The 8,002-nt window shown below is 33.3% G+C and overlaps 1 long non-coding RNA gene across 1 annotated transcript; it reads left to right on the top strand.

Annotated features, from left to right (window-relative positions):
- Nucleotides 1-2,429: 2,429 nt before the first annotated feature.
- On the top strand, nucleotides 2,430-7,620 carry LOC134681579 (uncharacterized). The gene is made up of 2 exons (XR_010100643.1): nucleotides 2,430-2,651; nucleotides 6,842-7,620. It is a non-coding gene; the product is annotated as an uncharacterized LOC134681579 (long non-coding RNA).
- Nucleotides 7,621-8,002: the final 382 nt, after the last annotated feature.

Here is an 8,002-nt window from a genome sequence, read left to right as displayed (position 1 = left end):
TATATATTTAACAGACCAGTAGCCAAAAAAAGAGGGGTCTAGGGATTCGTATACGAATCCCAGGCTTTGAAAATGAATAAGCTCATTTCAAGTTAAATGTGAAATAACCCCTATAGTAACAGAATCCAACTTCCTTATATAGAAATATGGTCACCATGAATCGTCTCGTGGATCTGGCCATAAAATCTGTGTCGAGGTCGGATGACTTGTGTTTAGATGCCGTTTAAGTAATTGGTACACATATAAAAAAAAAAAAGAAGATCGATGTAGTGCGATAGCCATTGAGACAACACTTCACAAGAGACCCAATGACACAGAAAATAAAACAAATATAGGTCACCGCACGGCCTTCAACAATGAAAAACGCCCATACCGCATGGTCAGCTAGAAATCACAAATGTAAAATAACTCAAACCAGAATATAGCCGGTTACTGTACCGTGTTAGGTTATAACCTACATTCGGTTGTAGCTTTATACTCTCGTTGAAGTGAGTATAGTACGCACTTGTTTCTGTAAATATTGCCCCTTTATTAATTAAAAAATTCATGGTTACAGTTAAAACCAACATCAAGTCTTTATTCTTGATCTTTACATACATTTTTGAAATATATCCCAAAAAAAACGAATAGATAGCTGACCGTAATATTCTGGATTCACGGGAGCTCGTTCGAAAACTGAAAGATTTGCATACGATTTCAAGAAGACTACAAGGTCAGACAGCGGTAAAACATAGAAGATGAAAAGACAAAAGGCAGGTATGTATGTATAGACTATACTTTAAAACTTTAAAACAATTTTTTTTAAGGAACCTCTTTGATCTTCAACACGTCGGTTGTCTCGTAATTCTTTTCGTGTGCTTGCTATATCACGACTTAAAAAGTCGTAAAGAGCGGGGGGGGGGGGGGGGGGGGAGGGGGCGGGGGGTTGATTTATAATTTACATGCAGTACATCGAATCAATTAAAAAAATATCTACTACATCTCTAGTCTAGTTCTACGGTCTACATCTCAAGTCCATTAAAGCATAAAAAGGGGGGGGGGGCTTTTTTATGTTTTTCTTGGGGGGGATTTATAACTTTTACCTGTTTCTGATCTTATAAAAATATGCAGTTCATCGAATTAATAAAAACTAATTTAATCCTACCACATCTCTCTTTTGTATTTATCAAAAATTTGCCTAAATGATCTGTGTATTTTTCTTCCTTTCAAGTCACCGATCTAAAAGTTTGCTTGGTACTTCATGCATTACTTAAAAAAATCATGGGTACAATTTGATCAAGATAAACTTTAATCTTTTTGTATAAAAGAAGACAATGAACTGTTTTCCCTGATTTAGTTCCACAAACATGTAATTGCTTATTTTGTACACAACATTTTAAGTTGTAAATTTATATCGGTTGACATAAAAATTTAAACAGGTTTTCTTAATGTAGAAGATAAATGTTTACGTCATATAGACAACATATAGTCCAACCGTAAAATGAAATATTCAAGAAATGACAAAAAAGAGTAACATAAACACGGGTCCAACGTAAATTCTGCGGTAAACGCAGACCTTCAGAAGAATTGTTGTTGTGAGTCAAAGTATAAATATATGAGAGTGAAAGTAATTCAGCCAGAAACCCAACAGCACAAAACCAAAAAGGTCATCGCAAGCAATGTTGATATGGATACGATTTTCAACAAACAACACAAGGAACAGAGTCCCAATAATGACAATACACAAGCGCAAATATAATTCACTAAAAGTGAAAAGAAAGTTGTGAATATGTTTATTGTATCTGTCACTCAGTTTTTTTCGCAGATAATAGCTCAATTTCGTTATATATATATATATATAAAAATGTCCTAAATTTGACATTTTCTGAACAATTTCTGAAGCGATATTTATGTGTTTGTCCTATCAAAGGAAACGACCTGAGATACTTAGATTTTCTTTGGGGAGAAAGGGGAGAGAGAGAGAGAGGGGTGGTATTGAAATTCTGTGAATATTTACTTAAAAAACTGCAGAATAAGCCAGCTTAGAAACTGGAAGCCTCTTAAAAGTCGTGCTATATAAATTATGAGTTAACGTTCTGTCTACAAATCTCAAGAGTTTCAAAGTATAAATGGGAAACTTGTATTTAGTTAAATAACAATAAAACCAACGATATTTATCACATAATTTGATATAACTTATCATACGACATAGTTTTGTTAATATTGCTAAAGATGCATTAACATCATAAATAACTTAGTACAGTAAAAAATCAGTCTGAATCTCCGTTCATTTTTATTTTACAATATTTAAAGCTGAATCAGAAATTTTAAAGTGACCTTGTTATAACTCTACTTGGATCTTGTAGAGTTGCTCTTGACCTCATTAAGGTTTAGTCATTCATCGAAATTCCGTAACACCCATCCCAATGTTCGCAACTGTAATAAATCATAGGTTGAGGTGCAAAGGTTAAGGACTTAGTTATTTAAAGTAACCTATTTGTAAACAAGATTCCGCGCTTAAAATTTTGACAGGAAGACGTTCAGTTAAAAACTAAATACAGGCATTGATCTTCATTTGGCAGTTTCCTTTTCTTCACAAAATGAGCAAAGTTAAATGTGTATTCGTCGATGGGGACATACCACACCTGCCTTGCGCTAGTTCTCTGAAATAGGTAAGAATTCAACAAAACTTCTTTTATATCCAAAAACTTTTTTAACGGACACGAGTTTTTTTAATTTCTGAGACGTTAGATTTATAAAATACATGTAGACTTTTTAATAAGGCGTAATGTAGCACGCACACGAAAAGAACACCTATAAAGACCATTTGTGACATATTATATTTCAGGACCCCTGTATTTCTTTTGGTTACAATATATAATTAAACTCTTCATATGAACATAAAAAGTATAGGATATTTCATTTTTAAAAATCTCAGTGTTGCCATGTGTTTACGCTGTTTGAAAAGCGCGCTTTAATATACCAGATGTTACACTCCAACCAGTATTGAGATTTTAAAATACAAGGCAAGAAAATTAAAGAAATCTCTCAAAAACTGAAAAGGAATTTTAAATATCAAATCAATACTCGACGGACAAATTTAGGGAATGAAATCTGAACTTTTGAAAATGATATTGTACGTATGTATATATCGAATACAGTAAATTATAAGCCTTTCACGGATACTGTGGTTATACTGTAATGAGATGCTCAAACAGATTTATGATGATATAATCAAAGATAAAACTTTGACGGGGGAAGGATGAAATCTAGGACGCTTTCCCAAAATTGACAAAGACCTTTATCGGACAGTATAGTCGCATTGAAGAAAAATAATTCTTTCCTTTTTCACAGTCGCTAATCAGCAAGAATATGTGATTAATAATAAAAACAACTCCTCATCAGATATCCTATAAATAGTACGGGAAAGTCCAAGTCAGTGAACTTATATTATAAACTCTGCAGGTCTTTCAGACAATAAATTCAAATTAAAAAATCACACTAGTCCTTTTCTAGCTCAAAAAAAGTTTTCACAGCGAACGGTAAAATACTACAAGCGGCGTATAGATGGTGGTGGAAACCCCCTTTTTGACGATGAATGCGTCTGAATAGTTATACATAAGGCTGTCACCCCCTTATCCTGGTTTTGAACCCGGACCCTGGATAATTCTTTATTCAAAATGGGGGGGGGGGTCTTTTTTGCTTAGGTTGATTAGGTACTTTCATACTTTTGTTAACTGGTATTTAGAAAATATGTGTGTTGTTAACTGTTATTCAAATTATCAATTAACAATTAAGGAATTTTGATCAATGCTCGATCCCCTTGTTTGTTTTTTTCGATTGATATAAAGTATTTTGCCCTATATAGACCCCATTTTCTTAGGTAAAAATCATTAATCAATTATATAAGTCGCACTGAGATTTCTTCCGGCAACACTGACATCCTAATCCAGCCTTCTATTTCGTAAGCGTTAGCTTATACTCGATCTATGGTTAAACAGTGGCCCAGGATCACAGGCTATAGCAATCAGTGGACCCGAGGCTACGACAAATCATACAATCTAATAGGGTAGCGAATTCAGTTTCTGCAGAGGTTTACCGCTTGTCGAAGTTTAAATTTCCGCACCTTTTATGCAGGGTCGAAAGTCAAACATATATTGTTTGCAATTAAGTTACAATTTTGATTTTACATTTTTATCATTGTCAATTAAAATTTTGTTATTTCATTATTTTAATAAATATTTTTACATGGTTTACATTCCAGTCAGGAGCTTGTAATTCAGTGGGTCAGTGATATTTGTTTTTCGTTCAATTTTTGTATTTAAATAAGGCTGTTAGTTTTCTCATATGAATTGTTTTACATTGTCATTTCGGAGCCTTTTATATCAGACTATGCAGTATCGGCTTTTGCTTATTGTTGAAGGCCGTAAGGTGACCTTTAAATGTTAATTTCGGTGTCATTTTGGTCTCTTGTAGAGAGCTGTCTCATTGGCATTCATACCACATCTTCTTTTATTGTAAAACATTTAGTGACTTGAGAATTTCAGAAAAGGTATCAAAAGTCATAGGTAATTTGGGACAGGATAATTATTTTTCTAGTCCGGCTCCTTTTTTTTTTCCCACACAAAAATCCTTTTTTTTTTGTTTGTTCTCTATAAGCTTTAATGACACATGAATAATTTTAGCGCCTATCTGTATATTATGAACATTCATTAAAGGGGGGTCGGGGCAGAGGCGGATTAAGGGGGCCTGCCCCCGCCCCTTTTCTGGAAAATAATTGGTTGCTTATATAGGGAATCACTGAAGCATGACCGGAGCGGGCCCCTCTTAGGCAGTCAACGGGCCTCTGCGTATGGAAAATTCTGTATCCGCCACTGCGGAGGGGCGGCCCTTTTTCTAATATCCCTAGCTTAAAAACATGAAATCCTTTTTACAGTCAATTCTCAGTTTAATAATTGATCCACAGCAGCAGTATCGGCTTTTGCTTTTGTTGAAAGCCGTAAGGTGACCTTTAAATGTTAATTTCGGTGTCATTTTGGTCTTGTGGAGAGCTGTTTCATTGGCATTCATACCACATCTTTTTTTTTTTGTAAAACATTTAGTGACTTGAGAATTTCAGAAAAGGTATCAAAAGTCATAGGTAATTTGGGACAGGATAACTGTTTTTCTAGCCCGGCTCCTCCTTTTTCCTAAAAAAAATCCTTTTTATTTTGGTCTGTTCTCTTTTAATTTTAATGACACATGAATAATGTTAGCGCTTATCTGTATATTATGAACATTCATTAAAGGGGGTCGGGGCAGAGGCGGATTTAGGGGGCCCGACAACCCCTCTTTCTGGAAAATAATTGGTTGCTTATATAGGGTTTCACTGAAGCATGACGGGAGCGGGCCTCTCTTAGGCAGTCAACGGGCACCTGCGTATGAAAATTTCTGGATCCGCAACTGCGGAGGGGCTCTGATCCCAATATCTCGGGCTTAAAAACATGAAATTCCGAAGTTCTGAATTTATTATACAAATTAAATATCTCGACATCCCGAAATTCGAATAAAGAAATCGCGGATCCCGAAATGGTCAATCCTGAAATTTCGATCTTAAAAACACCCGTTCCAGACATCCCGAAAGTGTATTTTCTTTTTACAGTCAATTCTCAGTTTAATAACTATTTCACAGCGGTCATTGATATATTATTCAGACCCTCTCTATTAAATAAACCAGGTGACTGCCGAGGATAGTAAACTTGAAAATAATATCAGACAGAAAATACACTTTATTCGTAGTATATGCATTTGTTTCAAAGTAAAAAGAAAAACGCAAACCGGATCTTTTTTTTTGTTTTTGAGATATGCGACATGTAAAAAAAAAACTTTTACAAAAAACTAAATAATTCAAATATAATTTTTTTAATCATCATTAAAATGTATTCAGACCTTTAGATAAATATAACTGAGAAGTGTATTAAGTTTAAATCAATTATCATAAATCGTTTTTGAGATACAGCGCGACACAGGAAAAACACACCCCTGTTTTAGTTACTAAGTCCCGTAACTCAAAAAAAATAAATCTATTAATTTTCACCAAAAAGTATACTGATCTTTTGACCATCATAAAAACAACCATATTAAGTTTCATGAAATTTGGATAAAGTGTTCTCAAGTTACGGTGCGACATGTTTTACAAGAAGACAATGAACTGTTACATGCCTTATTCAGTTTCTCAAAAATATATTTACTTGTTTTGTACACAACATTTTCATCATGATGTACTTTATGTAGCAGCATATTTATAATATAATTAATTTTCATCTACTAATAATCGAAGGGAAGATTTATTTTTACATTTGACAAGAGTACATGTTCATCTAGAAGCCTTGAATCATAATAAAACCATTTCGTTCCTCGTGGAAGATTTTTATGTCTGTCATCTCCAGTTGTATGGAAGATTCATATACGTATGCAAAGGAAGGTTATTTTCCGAAAAGTTGTCAATTATTTCCCTTTTATTTCTCAAATTCTAAAAAAAAAAAAACGTATGAAGTTCTTTGATTGGTCATTTGCAGGTGCAAATTTTTATGTAAGTATGTGTTCCTTCTTCAGTGAATATAAAAGAAGAATATTGTGGTTCATCTCTTAACTCTAACCAAATGTCAATTGTATTTGATGTAAACATGGTAGTGTGTCACCTTAAAACAACCTATCCAAATTCTAATAATTATTTTTAAATCTTAATTTTACTTGAATTCAATAAATGATCATGATAAAGGTCTAGATATTCATATGTAAAGATAACTAGTGTCTTTATAGTCGTCAATTGCAAAATATATGCACAAATAACATCAAATTTAAAGATAAAATTTCTTTGTAGGTAGAAGAAGCTTTATCAGCAATGGACAACTAAGAGTCATCAAAGGTATCAGGATTATAATTTAGCACGCCAGACGCTCGTTTCGTCTACATAAGACTCATCAGTGAATCCCATACGAAAACATTCATAAAGCCAACCAAGCACAAAGTTAATGAACATTGAGGATCCGAAATTCCAAACAGTTGTGCCAAATACGGCCAAGGCAACCTAGAAGTTAAGATTGACAATTACTTGAGAATAAAAAATGATATAGAGATCAAGATAAATAAGAGATGAAAATATTAAATCATAGTTACAGGTTTTTTTTTTTTATAAATAGTAGCCTCACTAATCATAATGAAAAAAACAGTTTATCACAAACATTACTACCAATCGATCTTGACCCAGTCGTGGCTATATATACCTGTTTTGCTATCAACGCTACTGATATTGGGATTGTCTATATAACACTGTTTCTAAAAAGAATATGTTGCTGATAGAAGTACACCTAACATCAGAAGATTACCTTACTACGCTTAAAGAAGTTTCAAGGAATGATAAACAGTCAATAGGAATATAGACCAACTGTTTTGATGTCTGAAAACTACAAGATCACTTATTAAACATCTATGATGTGGATAAAAACAGGGAAAATACCATAATGTATAAGACAGAACGATAATAGTATGTGACTGAATTCAGTCATAGACTTAGATTTAAAATTTGTTTGTTTATATTGTATAGATATTTCTACTGTACAAACCGATGTACTTTATAATGTCAATAAATGATGGTGCCAGTGACTGAATTCAGTCAAGATTTTCGTTATTGCTAACATTTATATGTAGATTTAGAATCAACTCAGAAATTTTTTCTTTGATACTATAATCTAGTTTTGAAAAAAGGAAGATGATTCTTGATGTTTACAAATTGACTGAATTCAGTCAACAGTTTTCGTATGCACTTCTGTAAAAACTGTATATACCACTCCGAGCATTTACTTGTTGTGTAGGATATTGCACACACACAACTGCTACCAATCTCCATTTTTTAATGTATTATCAATTGAATATTCAAATAAATTAAGATGAAAGTTGTAGTGCAAGATGACTGAATTCAGTCATGACTATGGTGTCACATATGCAGTTTTTATTCACACAGGTATCTGGGACAAACAGATTT

This window comes from Mytilus trossulus, chromosome 8 (genome assembly GCF_036588685.1).
Source record: "Mytilus trossulus isolate FHL-02 chromosome 8, PNRI_Mtr1.1.1.hap1, whole genome shotgun sequence".
Lineage (NCBI taxonomy): Eukaryota > Metazoa > Mollusca > Bivalvia > Mytilida > Mytilidae > Mytilus > Mytilus trossulus.
The sequence above is the reverse complement of the archived record's forward strand: the minus strand, read 5'-3'. Positions and strand labels throughout refer to the sequence as shown.